Raw genomic sequence first — 23,845 nt, 5'->3', positions numbered from 1 at the left:
TGGTGCAAGAAAATTAAAAGCAATGGCAGTCAGCGATTTAATCATTGAATTAAATTTTCATTTTAATAAAATAAATTGAATTTAGGTACTTATGGCATTTTGTTTAGACTTTTTAAAAAAGATTTTTATATGTAAATATTTATTATAAAATAAATGTTAAAGAAAACGTTACAATTCTTCTTTTTGGTGCTTATACAGAATTTGAACCGAACCAACCTTACTATATATTAGGTACAATATAATAGTCAATAGAAAAGTGGTTCTATAATAATAAATATGAAATCTCCACGAATTAAAATATATTTAAGCATAATTTTACGACTGGGCAGCCTGCTAGTATATTATATAGACAGACAGTGATGGATAGATAAATTTATGTATAGTTTATCTAAGTCCAAGCACCGGATTCTACAGATGTTTGCATCTATGTCGAAGAGGTTAATGGGACGAATCTTGAATGGCCAATATAATATGCCCGTTGGTAAAGGGCGCGTCGCTTTATGGGAAAATAAAATTGCCTTAGAACCTTTCTTTCATTTACTCTCTTAATTGTAAAAGCAGTTCCATTCGACAGGTGTTGATATTTTTGAAGCGGACAGATGGCTCCAAGAAGCGCAGAAACGAAAACTTTCGACACCTGTAAAACCATCATTGGACAAAAATCAACAGAAAGTCAGCACTTGTCGAGGAAATCCATGTCAAATGTTAACACACACATACAAACACGCACACACAACACACACACTCACAAACACACGCACACACAAACACACACACAAACACACACAAAAATACACACACAAACACACGCACACCAACACACACACAAACACACATCAACACACACACAAACACACACCGACACACACATACTCACAAACACACACCAACACATACACAAACACACAAACATACAAACACATATACACCAACACACACGCAAACACACATACACACAAACACAAACACACACATCTATTATAATAAAGTCGTATTCCTATTTGTTTGTTTACAATTTAGTTAATATATACAAAATATACACTGTTCCACAAATACATTTTGATAGAAAACAGATATACGTTTTATTTCTGCATGAATTCTATATATACTACCTGATTCAAAATTAATCCATATTCAAGAGGTTATCTGATTTGCATATTACATTAAAGGAACTCTGTCTTAAGAATTAAATAATTAAATAATTAAATAATTAAATAATTAATAATTAATTAATAATTAGCTCCAAATTTTAATGGAAATTAGTAATAGAATTGTTTTAAGTATTCTATTTAGCAATATTATATGAAGTTGATTTATTCAATTTATTTTTAATTTAATTTATATTTAATTTAATTTATTTATGATTATTATTATAACCAACATCAACTGCGTTTTATAAAAACGGAAGTAAGTTTTCATTTAACCTATGAGTTATTTCTTTTTAAGCTGTTTAAGTGTTTTTAAGATTTTATTTCCCTGAAGATGTTTTATACTTCCAAAAAAAAAAAATAAATAAATAACTTTCAGAAAAGAATATTTGGTGTATCTTAAATTGCATGTGACTGGCAATATGTTATTTTACCTGGCAACGTCGGTACACCTAGTATATATATATATATATATATATATATATATATATATATATATATATATATATATATGTGTGTGTGTGTGTGTGTGTGTGTGTGTGTGTGTGTGTGTATATATATATATATATATATATATATACATATATAAAATGAAAATTACAATTGAATTTACCAAAATGATCCAAGATGGTAAAATTAAAGTAAATTATAAATATTAAAGAATTAATATTTATAAACTTATCTCAGCCAGATAGTTATGTCTCGGAAGTAGAGTGAAACGCACATCTTATTTTTCTTTTATTAATATTATTTTTTCCTTGTACACATTTTTGTGAATTATTCCATGGATTTCTGCCTTTGGATTATTATGGACCATCTTCTTCCAATTACGGGATTTCTTTGGATTTTACTTGTACAAATGGAAATTCTTTTAATTTTCTTGAAGTTTTACATTTGTATTTTACCGTCACTGGATTTTTTTATCTTCCGCCAGACTATCCATTAATGTGTAATCACCTTTTTCTTTACCATATTCCCTCTGCGTAACTTATTTTGTTTTCAAGTAAGATCTTTGACTTATTTGTTGTTTCATCAAATACTTCTGCATGCAAAATCCGATCCTGCATTTTGCTAATTCCTACCCTCTGATGAGAAGGAGAGTATTTCTTCGAAACTCCGCGGATTAAGGACTATCCATTTATCTAGTGTTTCCTTTTCAGATTAAATATGTTTTTAACTCATTTCAAAGTGTTTTTTAACATATTTTATTAACTGTTTGCTCATATATATATATATATATATATATATATATATATATATATATATATATATATATATACATATATAAGCACAATGTTTATGTGTGTCTGTCTCTTTGTACACTGATAGGCTTCTTTATGGTTTACTAAACTGACCACATACAATAGTTAGAAAGCTATCAAGGAGCAAAAACAAGTATGACTTCAATGGAGGCGCAGTCTCGGGGGGTGGGGCACTATGTATGCTCACACCGTTTCACATAAAACTACCAAATTTGGCAGGATAACCCACCATGAGTAGAGAAGATTTTTACTGGTTACACCGCTCACCCCCACCAACGGGGGTGGGGCACCAGGGGAATTACATAACTGGAAACTCTGTGCACGCTCACACCGTTTGATTTACACTCGTAAAGTTACCAAATATGGGAGGATAACCCACCATGAGGTAGGGCAGGTTTGGACGGATTACACAGCTCACATTTACCAACGGAATGGAGGCCCCAGAGGTGTCACTTATAAACCCTATGCACGCTCGCCGTTTGATGTAAAGCTACTGAACTCGCCATGATAACCCCACCATGGGAAAGGGGGTGTTTACTCACAACAACAAAGGTGAGGCCCCATGGGTGTCACTTATAATAGGGAACCATAATTAGTGATCATACGTTTGTCTCAAGAAAGAGTCTCACTATTGCCCCCTCATGTTCATTTGAGGTGTTGCTTTGGTTTTGATACTCAAAAGTTTGAAGCTATATCTTTATACCCACACTCTTTTTTCCTAACCTTTTATACTTTCATAAATCAAAGTCCATTTTTAAAAGACTCTTTTTTAACGACGGGTTCTTCTGCATATATATATACATATATATATATATATATATATATATATATATATATATATATATATATATTTAAATGTGGAAATTGATGAATCGCACAAGTAAGAAATTCATTTTTATAGTATGAAAAGATTAGTCATTGAAATTAAGAATAGGAAATTGGATCAAATGTTTGTAACATGTCTTCTTCCTAAGATTAAGGGTGGTGGTGTTTGATCAACACTGCTGGGGAGCCATGATGTAATATACTGTTTTGTTTTTAAATCCCCGAAACAGTGTTTCATGGTAAACAACTGATGATCCCTTGAAAAATAAATTATTGGTATTATAGTAAATTCGAGAGCGAGCTGATGCAGTGATTGCAGGTGATTAAATGACTTACTGACTAGATGGTTTCTAACGAATGATAAAAAATATTTTTTGTATAGTTTTAAAGGTTAAAACCTTCAAAGACAATATATATATAGCAAATTATAGTGATTAAATGAAATTAAAAAGAACCTTTATTCAAATCAAGGAATTTTTATTATTCCAAGTAAGACAAAGAATACTTTAGAAAATTTATCTCCTTATCCTATAGGGTTTCGATGCCTACCATCTCTTCAGAGAAGAAAAATATTACCAAATAGATACAACGGTATTCACCCTATTTGCTAAAGTCAGTTAGACATGGAAAATCATAATCAAAAATTGATTAAATAGAAATCACATAGCGGGGGAAATTGAAGAAAAGGATATAAAGGTTTAGTTCCAAATTGCGCGGTAAAATCCAAAGTAACTGTCCTTTAAAGCAGTGAGGTAATGAGATCCAAGCTGTATATTGTGTAATCCACATCATAGAGTAGAAATCCAAGTTGAGCATATTTCTGGAGTAATTCTTCTTTATGGTCAGGTGAAAAGATTTTTAAGGTCTGGTTGGAACTTTTTTTTAAAGACATTAGTATTACTGGAATTAAACGTTAGTGAGATAGAATAGGTAGAAAGGGGTAGTGGAGGGGAGAGAAATTTAAAATGAAGAGATGGATGGGGGACGAGAACACACACACACACACACACATATATATATATATATATATATATATATATATATATATATATATATATATATATTTATATATATAGAGAGAGAGAGTGTCCTCTATAGACAAGTTGAAACACGCTATAAAAAGTTATAAAAAATGTTGAGTAGCCGTTTTTGTAGGTCAATTTAGGCTTGGGTATAGGGAAAGGGAGGATAAAGAAAAAGAAGCAGAGAAAATAAAATAAAATGAAAAAAGGAAGAGGAAGAAGAAGCAAATGAAAATTTTGCGTTTTCTAAGCTGAAATCAACCTTTAAACTAATTAACATAATTGCATATTAAATTCTTTACTCTGTTTAAAACAATTAAATGATAAGGTGCTCTTTTTGTTAATTTTATACTCATTGATAATATTCTTTAAATATGGAAATTAAACTGAAGAATTAGAATAATATCTGTAAGTAAATTGTACAACTAAAATTAGCGTATTGATAGAATTTGTTATTTTAATTGTATAATACTAATGATGATCACTTACTGTTAAATCGAAAATAATACTGCCTTAATGGGAGGTATAATAATTGGGTAATAATAATTATAATATTTAATAATATTTAACTGGAAGAACTTTATACACACATATATATTCATATATATATATATATATATATATATATATATATATATATACACATACATATATGCATATACATATACATATATATATGCATATACATATACATATATATATTTTCCCCATATACATACCTATACATATATACATATATACACACGTACATATATGCATTCACACACATACATACATACACAATTATAAATATACATACATACACATACCCACACATACATACATACATGCATGCATACTTTAAAGATTATAAATTTAAATACAAAAAATGTGTAAAACTAGTCATACTATTAATTATAATAACCAGTGCACGTAATAAAACTAATTATAATAAAAACAAATTTGCTCCTATACTGCTAATTAACATTCAGAAAATAAGTGTATTGAGTTATGTAACTAAGGCTCTAGAGTTGGGTTAAAATAGTACCAACAAGGATAGCGCATTGTTGAGTATTACGCGTCCATATTCATATGTGTGGATCGGGGAATTACTTTGCAATGTGGAATGTTTAACACTATTTGTGGGTAGTAAAAGGGGACGAATTATAAAGCTCGTTAAATGAGAAGCTACATATTAGTTTGGAATAGTATTCTAACAAGATCCCAGAAGTGCCAATTATGTGTTAGAATTTAACATTGCAGTATGTTAATGTGTGTATGGCGAGTCTCTACTTAAAATGTAAATTAATAATAAGAAGGTATTATTATATAAGTTAGATGAGATGTTTGAGAACTTATTTTTGAAAAAAAACATTTTTTAATTCGAAAGTTTTATCTTAGATTTTATTCACAAACAATATGCATTTTGTATTATGTTTTTACCCATTTACCTTTATATATAGAGTGTATGTTATTTTATTTTAAGTTGGCTGTATTTAAATTTTTTCTTGTGTTTACGCAGACAGACACTAGTTCATTCTTGGCATTTATTATGGGTTTATTGAAGGTTATAATGTTAACTGCTTCGGATATACAAAGATTGCAAAATTTGTCCCCTGGGGTATATGATGTAGATTTATTCAGTATACTCCATTTAATTGAATAGGGAATTTTCTTGTCTTCCAGGCTATTGATTAATGTAGTTAAGGATGTGCTATTATTATCATTGTTTTGAGATCTTTCATTTCTAAAAGAGTGCAAGTGGTTTGAAATTCTTACTTTAATTAAGTTAGAGGATGCGCCTATGTAAGTGAATGTTTTCCTTGTTTTATTATTGTGTAATGGTTCATTTATCCAAGTGTTGTGGAATTTTATATTGGGGAGCTGAGTTGAGAGGGGGGGCTGAAGATGTATAACGCGGGTGCTGTTTAATCCTATTCTGGTTATCACTGGGAATTATATTATTGGATTCGTTAATCTGGATTTTGTTGTTGTTATTGTTATTATTAGAATCCAGACTATATGTTTCCCTATATATACTTGCGTCCTGTGAAATTTGATTATCTTCATTATTGCCCCCATTAGATTGGTTGTTTGCATGTTTTGGTAATTGCGTGACTGTGCAAGCGTATACCACGTCTTTGTGTATGCAATCGTTATTGAGAGGGCATTCATTTTTATTTTGGCAGTTACATTTATTACTGGGTATTAGATCAACTGGGGTGTTCTGAGCTTGTTTAATTTTCCTGTTATTAGTCGAAATTATTTTCTGTGCTAGATTAGGCATTGTAGAGTATGACATTTTTATAGGGTTTTTGTTTAATATAGTACTATACTTATGCGGGTATTTAAAGCATTTTTTCACTATTCGAAAGAATTCTTTTCGTATATTAGTTTTTACATTGGAGCTGAAAGGAGGATTGAACCGAATAGCCTTTTTACGTCTTACTTTTCTATTTTTATTAAATTGTTTTTGGTTTGGGATTGTGTAGGGGGGCTGTATCCTTGGTGCGGAGGTTAATATTGTTAGGAGCATTTTGGATTATTTTATTGTTGTTCCTTTTTATTGTCATATAATATGTAATCACTGAATTTAGCTTTCTCACTAAAGGTTTTTTTTTGTTATATTTTATGCGTTCTGTATATCCTGACTTCCTTAAAGCATTGTTGTGGAATGTCGATACCTGGTCAAAGGCTTTTTTGTCCGCTGATAAATTTGATATTCTTTGGAACTATTTACTTGATTATTGACTTTGGATGATTAGACTGTTTATGTACATAAAATAGGTTTAGATTTGGTTTATGGTACGGGGTGTAAGATTCATAACATAGATTCAAAGAGACATCTAAAAAATTGGCTGTTTTTTATTTGGGTCGACTTCAATTGTTAATCCAAATTTTTTGGAAAAATTCGTGTAATTCTTTAATAGTGTTATTTATATTGTCTTGGTCTCGTGAGGGTAACGAACAATGCGTCATCCCTGTAAAGCCCTCCTTGTAGGTTGTTGAATTCTATATTACTTTCTTTTAATAGAAAAAGACCCACTAAGTCAGTTACTTGTGCACTTGCTCTATCCCGTATATTAAGCAATTCTTACTTAGATGGGATAATATTACTATTACGACTAGTAATATTTTGTAAATCTTATAATCACAGGTTTCCATACCAGCTGATTGTTAGATAAATCTATTCGGAAGAATATATATATATATATATATATATATATATATATATATATATATATATATATATATATATATGAGCAAACAATTAATAAAATATGTTTAAAAAGCACTTTGAAATGAGTTAAAAATATATTTAATCTGAAAAGGAAACACTAGATAAATGGATAGTCCTTAATCCGCAGAGTTTCGAAGAAATACTCTCCTTCTCATCAGAGATTGAGAAATTGAGGATCGGATTTTGCATGCAGAATATATACATATATATATATATATATATATATATATATATATATATATATAAATATATATATATATATATATATATATATATATATATATATATGAAATAAAATGGAGGTGGAAGGACCTGGATACTCAACGTTTCGCCCGATCTATGCGGGCTTCTTCAAGAGGGATGGTCATTGACAGAACGATATGCAATAAAATTCTGTTTTAAATTTGAAAATGCCACAGAAATGTATGGAATACTTCAGACTGTTTTTGGACAATCTTGCATGAATCGATCATTAGTGGTATAAGAGATTCAAGGAAGGCAGGGAATCTGTGAGGAATAATATATATACTATCGCTGTTGATTAGTCTCGAACCGATTTGTAGTTAAACATTTGAAGTAAGTATATGTACATTCTTTATATTGTGGATTAAAAATTTTCGGAAATCCTATCACTATTTTCAATCAAAAATGAAACGATAATTGTAATAAACTTCTGTTCAGGTTATTTTTCTCGCTTGTAATTATTGATTCCGGTAGAAACGAGCACGTTAATTCCTAACGCAGTTTGTGAATATAAGTTTACGTTTTAATTAATTTAATAGTTGGAATGAACGCGCATGTTTCTTTCAGAATAAAAAATATACAAGCGAACAAGTTTTACCTGAAACGATTGCAGAATCCGTGGCGGTAGACAACAAACTAGTACCGCACCCTATTCACTTGATTCCGCCGTTGGCTTTTAGCACGATACTCAACAACCAGGACTATCATTTAAACAACCGCATAAATCACTCCTTTTCTTTTTGTTTTGTTTAAACAATAACTTTGCGTCGATCAATAAAAACTGGTCGGTCGACGCATCAAAAACAAATCCAAGTTAAAAGCTTAATTTAGAAGCAACATTGAACAAATACAAACACCGAAAATAACCTTTTAATAGCGTTTAATAACGGCTGAAAACCTGTTGAAATCTTTTTGAATTTTACTTTCTATGGAAGACATAAGCCCCCAGGGGGGGGAGGCATACAGTGGAAGAGGCATGCACCAGGGGGGGCGTGCACTTGAAGAAGAGGGCGTCATTCCTACACATTAAATATTAATAATAGGTATAAATCGGATGAAAAAATAGACATACGTTCAGTCACGCGAAACAATGGATATCCCCTGTAAGAGTAGCTGTGTGTGTAACCACAACTATTCTGAGTTGGGACTGAGTCCAGTGGCAAAGATAAGTCAGGGATGACTGAAAACATTTCCGAGAAAGCTGCAGAATATATACAAGACCTGGTATTCCCAAAATGGTTACCCATTTAATAGTGGTCAGGCTAAATGCCGCTTAACTTCGGTGATCTAACAAAAACCGGTGTGAGAACGTGATTTTTGCCGTGTATAATAATTGCTTGTAAGAACATACAGGTGCCTTCAATAAGTTTCCAGATGTTTTGTGCAGACATTTAAAATTGTTGTAGACTCTTGAAAATTCAGTCTGTTATTGTTCTACATCGTATGAGATGACCAATTTTTATGATTTCGGGTTTAAATAAACAGTAAGAATTAGATAAACCCAACTAAAGCCTGATTGTCACAACTGATGAATTTCAAAAATGCAATCTGGACGTGAGGACACTTTAGAAGAACGATATGCAATAAAATTCTGTTTTAAATTTGAAAATGCCACAGAAATGTATGGAATACTTCAGACTGTTTTTGGACAATCTTGCATGAATCGATCATTAGTGGTATAAGAGATTCAAGGAAGGCAGGGAATCTGTGAGGAATAATGAAAGGTGTAGGAGGATTAAGGAAGTCAGAATACAATATTTGATTGGCCAAATAAAGAATTTCATGGATAAGGACCGTCGTGTGTCTATATAGACAACAAGTGCACAGTTTGATGTCAGTGTGGAAACTGTACACACAATTATTTGTGAGGAACTGAAGATGCGGAAGATTTGCAGAGTATGTCCCAAGGATGCTCAGAGGAAATAAGAAAGAAAGACATTGTTATGACAAAGGTGGACATCAAGATAGTTTCTCACCCTTCCTATAGTCCAGACCTTGCTCCCTGTGACATTTGGTTATTCTCTAATCTCAAGGAAACCTTGACGAGACACTTGAGGAGATGAAAGAGGCTGTAATAAGGGTAATCGACACTCTCACACAAGAAGATTTCCATGGGGCCTTCCATGAGTTGTTGGAACAAGCGCGTTGGTACCGGAGGAGATTACCTCGAAGGGGGCCAGAGTTTCATGTGTGTACTATCAATAAAAAGGCCTATACGAAAAAAGTCTGGAAATTTATTTAAGGCATCTCGTATATTTATAGTATAGGGATTTCTATCAACATATTTGATCATTAAGATGTTCAACGGAAATGCTAATTCAATAGAAATTCAATTGAAAAATAGTACATGTATTCCTTTTTACTTTCCTCCCCACGAGAGCACACATAGACACAAAATTGATTTTAATGTGAGTAAAATGTGATTTGCAAAAAGGTGCACTCCGGATTACCTCAGTCTAGAAATATTTCTCAAGTACTGATCGAGGGCAGAAAAGATGAGATGCAGTATCAGAACAGATACTACAATTTGCAATCTTTATTTGAACAAAATATAAAACAATCACATTCGGAACAAATAAACCCATTCAAAAGTGTGAGGAAAATGTGTGTTACACATCATCTTTGGTCACCATTACTGAAATGGTCTATTTTACTCTTTGCTATAATATCTAATAATAAAAGCCAAGTACGTCCAAGGATGGAGTATTGCTGCCATATATGGGCAGGAGCTGTTAAAAACAGCCTATCCTGCCTTGACAGAGTACAAATTAGACTTCGTGGCTTAGTGGGAGATGCCCTTTTCTCTTCCCTGCAACCTCTCTCCCACAGAAGAGACGTTGCGAGCCTATCCTTGTTTTATCGTTATTTCCATGGCCGGTGTTCGTCTGAACTCCAATCTCTGGTCCCCCCCCTCGCCAATCTTTCACGAAAAACACCCGTCTAGCTGAATCCACAGCCAAAAATTTCCCCCACTCTTTATCTGTGCCTAAATCAGAACGTAGATTCCATGAACAAAGCTTCTTCCTTAGAACTGCACGCCTGTGGAACTCTGTTCCGTCTGTCTGCTTACCACCTGACTACAACCTGGATGTCTTCAAGTCCAACGTAAACAAATTCCTAATGAACCGCCACCTCAAGTAAACACTTCAATAAATCTCCACACTAACGTACTGTACATGCAATAACCCTTATCCCTGAGATGCTTCCAGGCCTTGATAAGTGGTGACCACCGTGTAAAAAAAATCTTCAGTCACCAGAATACCACATTTACCTCATGGACCGTCCTACTAAAAACATCCCCAAATTAATATATAAAAAAAAATAATTTGCAGTGTAATGCTGATTCTGCGCACTTTTAGAATTCCCTTCCAGGCTTTGCCTTCTCTCTTTTAGAAGGAGATGGTTTATTGCTAATCGCCTGAGGCGCCTTTACTAGGGAATACAACGGGGTTGCACAGGAATCTTTTGCAAAGCCAACTTGTCTCTTCCCTTGAGGCTTGCATTCATGAATATCCGCGGGCTTAGAACTAATTTAGATGATGTTGAAGCATTTCTCCTAACAAATACCCCGGATATTTTAGCACTAAGTGAGACTAACCTACACTCCTCAATCCCCTCCAACTACTTTAACATACCTGACTATCTCCCACTCTGCCGTAAGGACTCTGACAGACATATGCACGGACTCGGAGTCTATATTCGAAACACCCTTCCCTTGACTAGAGAAACTAAACTAGAATCAGGCGACCAGGCCTTTATGTGCTTTAGATTTAACATGCAACATAATATTAGCTACTTATATTTTCTCTACCGTTTTCCCTCGACGACCCAGAACTGCACCATAATAAACAAAGTCTCTGATAGCATAGATACAGCACTCTGCCTCGATACTAGTGCACAAGTGCGTGTATTTGGCGACTTCAATGTCCACTACAGTAACTGGCTTGGATTCTCAATTTACACAGATGCAGCTAGTAGTACAACACATAGCTTCTCTTTCACAGATGGTTACGTTTCCAACCAGTTTCCCAGACCAGCAAGAACAACATGCATCACTTCTACATCTGTTTCTGACCACAGTTCCCGATGATTGTGTAACGAATACCCACAGCTCACCCGGGAACGCTGATCATGCTGTGATAATGATTGAAATTGTCCTAAACTCTAGAGCCAAAAACTGAAGAGCCATTATTCAAAACAACGAGATATCATAAAAAGGCAAACTGGAAAACCATCATGGATCTCATCAGAGATTCCACATGGGAAAATATCTTTTCTCTTCTTGCGCAAGTGAGACCACTGAATGGTTCAAAACGGCAATTGAAGAACATGTTCCCAGGCGGAAATTTTATAGCAAGCCCCACTCTCCCCAATGGGTTACTTCTGCTTGTGCAGCTGCCATTGCTTAAAGGCAGCATGCGTACGGCAGATTTAACCGACAGAAGTCCAGTTCAAACAAACAGAAGTATATATAAGCTAGAAGTAATTGTAAGAAAAAAAATAGCGACAGTTAAGAGAGAATTTACTAAAACCATCAAAAAACGCATCGAAACACAGAAATTAGGAAACCGCTATTTTTGTAAAATCTACAACAGTGTAGTAAATAATGGGCAATCAACAATTCCCCCAACATCCGACAATCATGAGGTCGTTTGCACAACAACCGAGAAGGCTAACATGCTTTTCAGTTGGTTTACCTCCAACTCCACACAGGAACCTGCTAATCACCCTCTTCCTGACTTTCCTTTGCGGACAGACGCCACACTAGACGATCTGAAAATCACCTCTTTTCATGTGCATGCCATCATAAAAATTCTTAACACTTCAAAAGCATGTGGACCTGATCTCATCTCGGCAGTGCTATTAAAAAAAATTCTCCTCCGAGGTAGCTCCAGTTCTCTCCAAACTTTACAACAAATGCCTTAATGAATCTTACAGATGCTAAATTTCTGGCCGCCCAAAAATATGGATTTAGGCAAGTCTGTTCTACAGCAGATATCCTAGCTATAATCTCTGAACGTATATACCATACACTGGACAAAGCAGGGGAGGGTAGAGCCGTAGCTCTAGATATATCTAATGCTTTTGACAGGGTATGGTGTGAAGGTCTTTTCAGGAAAATCAGATCATACGGTATCACTGGAAGAATACTTAACATAATTAAAGCCTTCTTTAGTAAGAGAAAATTTCAGGTTGTCCTCGACGGTCGTACATCTAAACAATATGATATAAATGCGGGAGTACTTCAGAGGTCTATCCTTGCATCTTTATTTTTCCTAATATTCATAAATGACCTTCCTGACAAAATTGTCTCTGAGATGGGTATATATGCTGATGACACCACGCTCTATAACAGGCACGACAGGAAAACAAATGAACACATATCTAAGGAAATGGTAGAAATACTGGAGGATGACCTCCAATCTGTAGTGGAATGGGGACAAAAATGAATGGTCACATTAATGCTGCCAAGACTAATCTTGGTTTCATTCAATAATTACAAGAAACGTTCCCTACCACCAATAGCAATGGCTGAAGACTCTTTACCTGAACACCTTAAACTCCTCGGCCTAACGTTCACAGGAAACATGAATTGGAACAGTTACATTGAAAGCATCACCAGGACCGCTGCGAAAAAGGTAGGCTCTCTCTACCGTGCTAGAAAGCTACTAACGCCCGAAAGTATTCTGTAGATCACCATTCGCTCATGTATGGAGTATTTCTGCCATATTTGGGCTGGTGCATCTGCTACTAGTCTCTCGCTCCTTGAAAAGGTTAAAAAGAGAGTCGCCAACCTGATAGATCCTGAACTGTCATCTAAGCTTCAGCCTCTGTCCCATCGACAAAATGTTGCATCCCTCTGCCTGTTCTACAATTATTTTAATGGTGAATGCTCTGAGGAACTGCAAGCACTTGTACCCCCTCGACGCCCCCTACTAACCCGACAAGCAGCTAAATCCCACCCCTACACAGTAGAGATCTCTAAATGTAATAGAGCTTTCTGCACCAATATTTTTTCCGCAGAACTGCTAGACTTTGAAATTCCTTTCCAAACTGTACTGACATGCAGAAGTTCAACTGTAATGTGAACAGACATCTTGCTGCCCAACTCCCTACATAATACCCCTGTAGTTTATTTTTACAGTTATTTTACAGTTATTTTACAGTTTTACCTGTTATAAGCTGGTGTCAGATGTTGTATTATATGTGTAGTATCAAAACAGATACTACACTTTGTTCCGAGACAAAAGGTCAAGGCCAAGTGTATTACACGGTGGTCATTCTTGAAGTTCAAAGTGCATCTCTTATGAGACTGTCATTGCTTACTCGTCGTATTTTAATTATTCAGACTACTGTTCTCCTCTCCTATTTACAATATTTCGGCTGATGTAACCTCCGACTTCCCCGGTGCATCTTTTCAGTCTTGAAAATTTTCTAGTTGAACTCTGGAATCTTTATGTCTAACTCGGAAACCTAAACGATATTTTAAACTGGATTTTGTTTTTAATCCACCTTACCCATGATCGAGTTAAAAAGTGCATTTCTGTCGGTCTCATTTATTAGAAACTTTAGTAAGGATTGAACCTATGTAAAAAGAAAAAAAAAAGCATCCCATAATACTAATCCCTTTCAAAGTAAATGGTGGCAAAATATTGGTTGTTTCCACATAAATTGGTTGTGAATGATCACGGAGGATGAAAAGATTGAGGACGAGGAAAGCATTCAGAACTACACTGGAAGGGCGCTGAGAGTACTTCAATCTAACAGCTGTTACTAGACGCAAATTGATTTCCAATAACGCTGTGCCGTCGCAAGAAACAAGCACACAAATAATAAAACAGGAAAAAATATCTAACTCAGATTTTTTTAAATTGCAAATGAAATCTATTTATTCGTGTTTTTTTCCAAAGTCTTTTCGCACACACGTGTTCTTTTTAAAAGTCTCTGTCCTCGCCACCTCACGTTGATGCTCGTCAGCATTTTCTCGTCCTCATATTCACACGTCCATCATTCCCGGTCGTGCAACTTGCTTCTCTCTTTGATTACATGGTGTACTTTTTATAAATTTCTTGTGACGCACACTTGCTAATTTGCATACGTGCTTTAACAGCTGCTGCTAATATTTTCACTAGCCAGCTATCCTTCGGCTGCTGCTGACTTTCTCACACGTGCTTATTCACGCTCTGTTACATTTATACGAGTATCGAAATAAGCGGAAATATTGGAATCTGGGAGGACTTGCTGTTACTCAAATTCTAGGGAATACCACCTGTTGTTGTTAGTAAGCGATTACTGGTAGTGACTCGTGCGAGAACTCCTAGTGCTGCGCTTTATTTCTATGGCCGTCCTAGAAATCGGTTGAAGACACGTGTAAGAGTTTCAGCGGGTGGGTCATCCAGTTCATTCCGGGCAGGGAACGTGGTTTTCTGTGTCAAGACAAACACTTAATCTCAATTGTTATTTTTTTTTTTTTTTTACTATTTTGTTTGCTGATGTTTCTTTTTATTTTCAACTCTTTTTTTTTTTTTCAGTTTTGAATACGATGACAGTCCCTGCGGAGAGGTCAGCCAGTGCAAATCTGAAACCATTTTATTTCTTGAAGAGTAACGTTAGCCGGGCGGGAAGTTATTATTTTTCCAGATTACCAACCATGATGAAAAAACATGCGAAGACCTTGTTAACAAAAACTATTTTGGTAGAACAAAGTAACTTAATTTGTAAAAAGATGTTGAAATTGTCAAATTAATGAAATACTTGCGAACATCACGATTAACTTATTTTACTCTCTCAAATCAAACTAAATTGAACTTCAAATCAAAAAGGTCAACTTCAACTTCAAGTTCAACTATAAATAAGAAAAAAAGACTTCCACATTGGAAAGTTATGCAATCGGTGATTATAAGCTGAAATGACAATTTCAAGATAATTTTAAAAGGGTTTAATGTAGGCACCGCCAAAACCGGGGGGGGGGGCAGGTAAGTACTTTTTGACGGACCATCTTTTTAAAAATCTACCAAAAATCAGGTAATTATCCAATCAATACGAAATTTTCAGCGATTATTAAGAGAAGAATGAACTTTATAACAGTGCACTTATTTTTCATAAACAATATATATATATATATATATATATATATATATATATATATACATACATATTTGTTTGTTTTTTTTTGTTGTTTTTTTTTGCTTACAACCCCCTCCTTGTTTTGAGGGGGTTCCAAATATGCTTAAAATAATCATCTGAAACTGAACAAAACATATTATGTTGTTGTAAGGGACGGGATTATAGATTAAAAAAAAACAAAAAAAAATTGTTTGCATACCTTATTTTGATGTCTGAATATCAGAACTTCGATTGTGTTTAATTGTCCCGCTTTTGAGTTTTTGAAGTGTGAAATTCGGTGAATATGTTAAGTAAAATAATTAATTTAAGTTAAGCAAAACAAAAAAAAAATTTTTTAGTATTTATACGAAAAAAGCCATTTTAAAATCTTTGATAAATAAATTAACAATTTCTTTTTGCGAGCCGAATAATGCATGACCATTATTAAACAGGGCATGCTTTGAAGAATCGATACAAAAAAAAATTCGATAAATATTGTGCCCTTTGTGTTAAAAATATCATTATTTTTGCGATCAAGTTTGGAAACGTTTGCCGCCTTTCGACTACGGTGGACCAAACGCGCTGAAATATTTTTTTTTATTCTGCCTTAAATTGCACCCCTTCCCATTTTGGAGAGCCTGGCCCCCACACACATACACATTAAAAACCAAACTCATACAAATGGTCACCCATCTGGTATTGGCCAGCCTCAGCGTTAATAACACATTGAAATTTTCGTCACTGAAAAATAAGTTGTTGTTTTTTTTGGCTTTTCGGTCTTCCGTAGTTTGCTTTTTATCAAGTACAAATGTAAACAGTAATCAAATCGACTCGAAGTAACTGGTTGCCTATATGAATAAGTGGAATTATTTGAAATTTAGGTACTTATATTATAATATTTTTGCATATTCTCATAGAAAATCACCCTTAATCTTAGTTAGACAAGAAATAAACAAATTAATTCTTTCAAAAACCTTTTTTTTTAAACTATTTATATACGTTTTTTGTGCAAAACAAAAACCGCCAATTGTTAACTTTTGGGGAAAATTTAACATTTAAAATTTAATTAAAAATAGTAGAAAAGTTTACATTATTCTGCTTTCTATATGATAAAATTCATGGTTTTATCTTTCTGGAAAAAAAAAGTTACTCAGAAATAATGTATTTTAATAAATGTAATTTCGTTTTAAAAAACAACAACAACTTGATTTTTCGGCCATTTTTGGCGGTGCCTAGTTTAATGTAACAGAACACGTATGAGGACATGGGAAAATATCAGCAGGAGCTGTAGGATAGCTGGCTTGCGAAGATATTAGCAACAGTAGCCGAAAAAGCAGATATGCAAATTAGGAAATGTGTGCGGGCTTGCGTCAGAAGAAAAACGTTACAAACATATCCACGTGGTCAAGTGGATAAATCAAAGTCCGCATCAGAAAAAATGGACTTGTAAAGTTGAAGGTGAGAAATGCCAGCGTGATGCGGGAAGAACAAAAACGCCATCTAGTGATATGGACGTGTGGACATAGTAGCAGCGAAATAATTTTAAGCTGGTGTCGAGACGGCGGGGTTTTGTTTATCTCATGGCAAAGAAATGAAAATGTTTGGAAAGTAATGGCAATAAATGCCTTTTTAATAAAACAGAAAGAAAAGCCGAGTCGGATTTTTTTTTTTTTGCGGACTGTTATCCTCATCTTCATAGTTGCTGTTTCACAACGTTTCGGCCAACTATTCCTCTGGCCTTCTTCAGGTGGTAAACTGCGATGGAATAGGAATGCTAAGTCTCTTAACTCAGCAATTAGTTTCATATGAGTATTGTCTGAAGATAGCGGGTTCAATCCTACTCAAAGCCGGCCAGAGGATTAGTTGGCCAAAACGCGGTTAGACAACAACAACTATGGAAGGCAGTAATTATTGGGGATACAGTTACAAGACTCAGCATTCCTATTCTGTTGCAGTTAATCACCTGAGAAACGTGGTGAAATTACAACTATGAGGATGAGGATAATAGTCTGCAAAAAAAAATAAATGAAAATATAAAAATTACTTATCTCAAAAAATTCAAATAAAAAATAAAATATTTTTGTTTGTTTGTTCCTGCGACGTTACATTAATATGCAATTAAAAAAGCTAATTATTATATTAAAAGAAAATTGAACATCAAATTAAAATAAAACTTAACATCAAATTAAAAGAAAGTAAACATCAAATTAAAATAAAAACTGAACATCAAATTAAAATAAAACTGAACATCAAATTAAAAGAAAATTGAACATCAAATTAAAAGTAAACTGAAAATTTAATTTAAATAAAACTGAACACCAAATTAAAAGAAAACTGAACATCAAATTAAAATAAAATTGAACATCAAATTAAATGTAAACTGAACCTTTAATTAAAATAAAACTGAACATCAAATTAAAAGAAAACTGAACATCAAATTAAAAGAAAACTGAACATCAAATTAAAGTTCACCATTAATTTTTTTTACGTCAAGTTTTAAAAAAAGTCATAATAAAATAAACCTCTCAACATTAAATCTGAACGTTAAATAAAAATACTTAATTTCAAATTGAAAAGCTCAGCATAAAATAAAAAATAATATGAATTCAGATTAAAAAGCTCAACATAAAATTAAAAAGTCGAACTTTAAATTAAAAAACTCAACATAAAATGTCAACACTTAACATCAAATGATTATTGTGTGTGTTTGTGTGTGCGTGTTTATGTGTGTGTGTGTTTATGTGTGTGTGTGTGTGTGTGACAAAATTGCGACAGTATGAATTAAAAATAAAAACGTGGAAAAATCCAGTGAAAAGCTTCTTTTTTTTTTCGTTCTTAATAAAGTCTGCCGAACAGTGAATTGAACGTTGTTTTGAAATCTTCCCCATTTCTATTTTTGATTCGTTTGTGTGTATATGTCCCCTCTTCACTCTAATTTTAGATAGAAATGGCGGTTATAAACAAACAACAAACTATATATGACAATAAATAATTTAACATAGCCAACATTAGGAAAATGTGCTTCAACTTTCCAAAAGAATTACAGGAAACCAAATCGGACACATTGGTATTTATTTGTATTTATTTGTATTTAATGCTATTAAATGGTACTTATTTGTATTTAATGGTATTCTGGAAGTCGGTAAAAATGCCTAAGTATAGAAGAGTTTCCCCTCCATTGACTAAGGACAAATTAACCTAAGTACAGCATCAGACCAGATACTACACTCGGATCTCTTTTTTGTATGAAACTGGCATTAGCCCGTCAGCTTTACCGATGATTTCATATTTAAAGATGAAATTAAAACCCGACATTAAACATCGTCATGGACATGGAATATGTGTCTAAATTAGGGATGGCTATGTGGCAGATACATCTCTAAAAACTCTGAATTGCCCTATGTGTGTATCGATATTCAGTGGCTGACTGGGACAACCTCAGTTCTTACGGATCAGAAATTCCTTTGCATGTTTAAAAGACTGTGTCCTGTATCGTATCGGACTTAATTGGTTGGTTAATCGTAAGTATAGAGATATTCATACCTGCTTAAAATCCCAACAAAAGTCATACTGTCAGTCGTGATATACCCCCGGAACATGACACCGTCATTGCCCACAAAAAACATTATTTCAATTGCTTTCAACGAAATAGATGTTTAGGATTGCCAACAGCCATTGCAAAAGTTGTATGATCATATAGTTAGAGATTTTTGGAATATATCATTTTTACGTTTGTTAAATTTGGTTTTAATAGATCGAATATACATTTTTTCTTTGATATTGGGTTTTTCATTCTATCGGGCTCTGCGCCAATTAAATTATTTTTCTCCCTTTTTCCGATCGATCAATAAATTCGAACGATGATGAGGCAGAGATGATTATTATTGCTGTTGGCTTGCAAATGAAAAAGAGAAGACAACGCGGACCTCTTGATTCATTTCTGATCCTATCCCTGAGTTTGTGTGCCTTGGCAAGGTCATATTTGAATTCCATTGAAATTGAAGGTCACTCAGAAGAAGAAAAAGCTACGCCAGTAAATAATGAATGTTCCATTAATAAACGAGATATTTTGGGGAGGGTTGCATGACATTTTGCAACTGCGCTTCATAACAAAAATATTTTAATGGAATGTGCTCTGATGAAATCTTAGCAATTGTGTCCCCTCGGCATTAAATACCAACACAATCTCAACCCCTTGTTAGGAATTATTTGGAAAATCATTTCTAACTTGTACAGTAAATGCAAAAAAATTTTATTCTAAGAACAATCATCTCTTTGGGGGGGGTAAAGCTAGTGACAAACTATACAAAGACGTTTTCGTTTTGTTTTTTTCGAAAGACTTTTTGAATTCCTACACGTTAACAAATACGAAATAAATACATATCCTCCATATATATATATATATATATATATATATATATATATATATATATATATATATATATATATATAACCCGCTTGTCTACACTGGCCGAGGAAATAATTGACACCACGCCTCCACCTACTCACATACGATTGTAGTAGTAGTCGTGGTAAACAGAATCTTCATAATCGAAAAGAGGGGAATAAATGGGGAAAAGAAATGTTTGATGTTTTCACTCACGAGCGATCAATGAATGAAATAAATCAAAAGTCATTATATGTAGTTTTTTAATTCTTTTCAATAGTTGCTTTCATTTTCAACACGTTTCATTTCGTCTATTTAACTAAGACGAATAAAACCTTCGGTGCATGAAGACACAAATGAACTGCTGCTGAGTTTTCCAGAAGGTTTTATTGAAGAGAATGAACCTGAAGAGAGAGATTATTAATTATGTCTTCATTAGTTTTCTCTTGCTCGAAAACATGACTCGCTAGTTATATCCTCACATCGTTTGACAATTTTGTCTACAGTGTTTGACCTCTGCGTCCTGCTTGAAGTTAATATCGCACATCTCTGGTTGCAGTTCTGTTCTAATAATATGGTGATCAATATTAGCATGTAGTTCTATGAGCACCTACTATTAAAATAATCGTAAAACAGGCAGGGGGATGCAACATTTCGTCGATGGGACAGAAATTGAAGCCTAGCTGACAGTGCGGGACCTATTAGGTTAGTGATTTTCTTTGAATCCTGCCTAAGAGTGAGAGTTTAGTAGCAGATGCACCAGTTCAAATGTGGCAACAATACTCCATGCATGAGCGAATGGTGTCTTTGTAGAATTATAGGATATTCTCAGGCGGAATAAGGGTAGAGAGAGACCACCTTCTTCGCAGCAGCCTTGGCAATATCCTCAATGTATCTGTCCAACTCCTGTTCCCCGCGGAGTTTGAACGAAGTACTTTCAGGTAATGTGTCACTAGCCAAGGCTATTAGTTGTTGAGAAGCTTTTTGTATTTATTAAAAGAAAGAAGTTTAGTCTTGGCAGCATTGAAATTTTATTTGGAAGAATAACTGAGAAGACCCAGGAATAATTCAATGTTGATTTTGATCATTTTTTGGAATATTTCTACACAGAAGACTGTGTCGAGCCTAAGGTTAAGAATTCCCTTTAGAGGCTAAAAAAAAACATGTTGCCCATTTTCCGGGACGCCAGAACTATTTTAAATCGAATCTTGAAATCAACACCGCAGTGGGAATTCGTTGAATTTTTTGCCGAATTTTCAATATTTTTTGAACACACACACACACACGCAATATATATATATATATATATATATATATATATATATATATATATATATATATATATATATATATATATATATATAATTCGACTGTTTTGGATTTTACCATTCACCGGACTATCCATTCATGTGAAATCTTTTTATCATTTTTCTTTTACCTCCTATTCCCCTTACCTCACCCTTTTTTTTAACCAAGTAAGATCTGTGACTTACTTGTAGTTTCATTAAATACTTTTACATGCAAAATCCGATCCCACATTTTGCTAATTCCTGCCCTCTGATGAGAAGGAGAGTATTTCTTCGAAACTCCGCGGATTAAGGACTATCCACTTATCTTGCGCTTCCTTTTTTAAAATTAAATATGTTTTTAACTCTTTTTCAAGATGTCTTTTAACATGTTTTATTAATCATTTGTTCATATTATAAGCTCTATTTCCTTTTCGGTTTTATTGAGCTTTTACATCTGGTTGAGATTACTTTACTTGTAAATATTAACTCATTAATATTTATAATACTTATTGTAATATATATATATATATATATATATATATATATATATATATATATATATATATATATAGAGAGAGAGAGAGAGAGAGAGAGAGAGAGAAATGTGAAACTAAAATATATCTAATTTTAGAAACGGGGAGCCTTCAATAAGTTTCCAAACATTTTTGTACAAGCATTTAAAATTGTCGTACACTCTTGAAAATTCATTATGTTATTGCTATACATTTTATGAGATGACTGACCAATTTTTATGATTTCAGGTTCTAATTAACAGCTACAGAAGGAATTGGAATACACCTTACTAAAGCCTGATTGGCACAGCGAGTGCATTTCAAAAATTCAATCTGGACGTGAGCGATCTGCAATAAAATTCCGTTTTAAACTTCAGTAAAATGTCACAGAAACGTATGGAATGCTCCAGACTGCTTTTGGACCATCTTACAAGATTCGAGCTTCAGTTTTGGAGTTGTATTAGAGATTCAGGGCAGGGAATCTTTGTAGTGATGATGAGAGGTGTGGGAGGAGTAAGGAAGTCAGAACATCAGAGTTGATTGGCCAAATAAAGAATTTCATGCATAAGGATCGTCATGTGTCTATAGAGACAATAAGTGAACAGTTTGATGTCAGTGTGGGAACTGTACACACAATTATTTGTTAGGAAATGAAGATGCGAAATGCAGCAGTCAACAACTCCATCCTTGTCGCATACTGTTTGCCTAAGATGGGCATCAATTTTTCCACCTTCCCTATTGTCCAGATATTTCTCCCTGTGACTTTTGGTTATTCTCTAAGCCAAAGGAAAACGTTATGAGATAATCATTACCAGCAGTGGAAGATTTTGTTTTAAATTAAATCAAATAAGAAAATATAAGTAAGTGAATCGTTTTTGGCATCGGAAAATAGACATCAAGTTTTGATTTTTCCGATTCCCGATTCCGATTACTCGTCCCAACACTAGTATCTATCCTGCAGAAAGATTCAATGAGTCTCCAGGATTAAAAAAAATACGTAAGGACAGGGAGGAAGCAGTGGATAATAATTTATAGAGAATCAGTAAAATATTCCATGATATTTTATGGTTCCATCGCTTTCCAAGCAGTTTCCCACGCGTTCAATTACGATTGCATCCTTCTCAGCGCGAAACTACAAATTATGGAAAGCAATAAAAATATGAATGGACACGAAAGTAATGGCGTCGGGAGATGGAGAAGGAATAATTTAATAAAGGCATTGATTTTATTTCATTTCCATTTTCTATTGATTTTTTTGTGTTGATTTCTACAGGAAATCGCGGAAATAGTCGGGGGTGCGGGTAAGTGCGCAATCTTTTTAAATACCTGCCCCACCCCCGGGTGTCTTCATGTTGAAGAGGATGGCAGAAACTTGGACGGCGAAGAAGACAACTTTTACTAGTTTTTAATCAGTTTTTCATTCACTTGTATTTTTGTACGAGAGAAAAAAAATCTGGTTTTATTTTATTTTTACTGCTTTTGATTCTAATTAAATGATGAGATGAAAAAAAAAAAAAAACAGAAGAAACGTTGATCGATCGCCGCCGTAAAAAGAAGAATGGAAACGGAGGAGAAAGGAGAAAATAATGAGGAGGAAGAGGAGGAGGGTCTCATTATTTTAATTAATTTGTTTTATTCAATTTTCCCGCGTAAATTGAACCACTTTTTTCGCAAAGATATTCTCGGTCGATTTAGATAAGTATTATATAATAAATTTTATAAATCTATTACATTTTCTCTCTGTTTTCCCTTTTTCATTCATATGTAGTTTCTTTTTCTCCTACCATTCTTTCTCTCTCTCTCTCTCTCTCTCTCTCTCTCTCTCTCTTTA

This window comes from Euprymna scolopes, chromosome 2 (genome assembly GCF_053919585.1).
Source record: "Euprymna scolopes isolate OS-2025 chromosome 2, ASM5391958v1, whole genome shotgun sequence".
NCBI classification, from domain to species: domain Eukaryota; kingdom Metazoa; phylum Mollusca; class Cephalopoda; order Sepiida; family Sepiolidae; genus Euprymna; species Euprymna scolopes.
Note: the sequence above shows the minus strand (reverse complement) of the source record.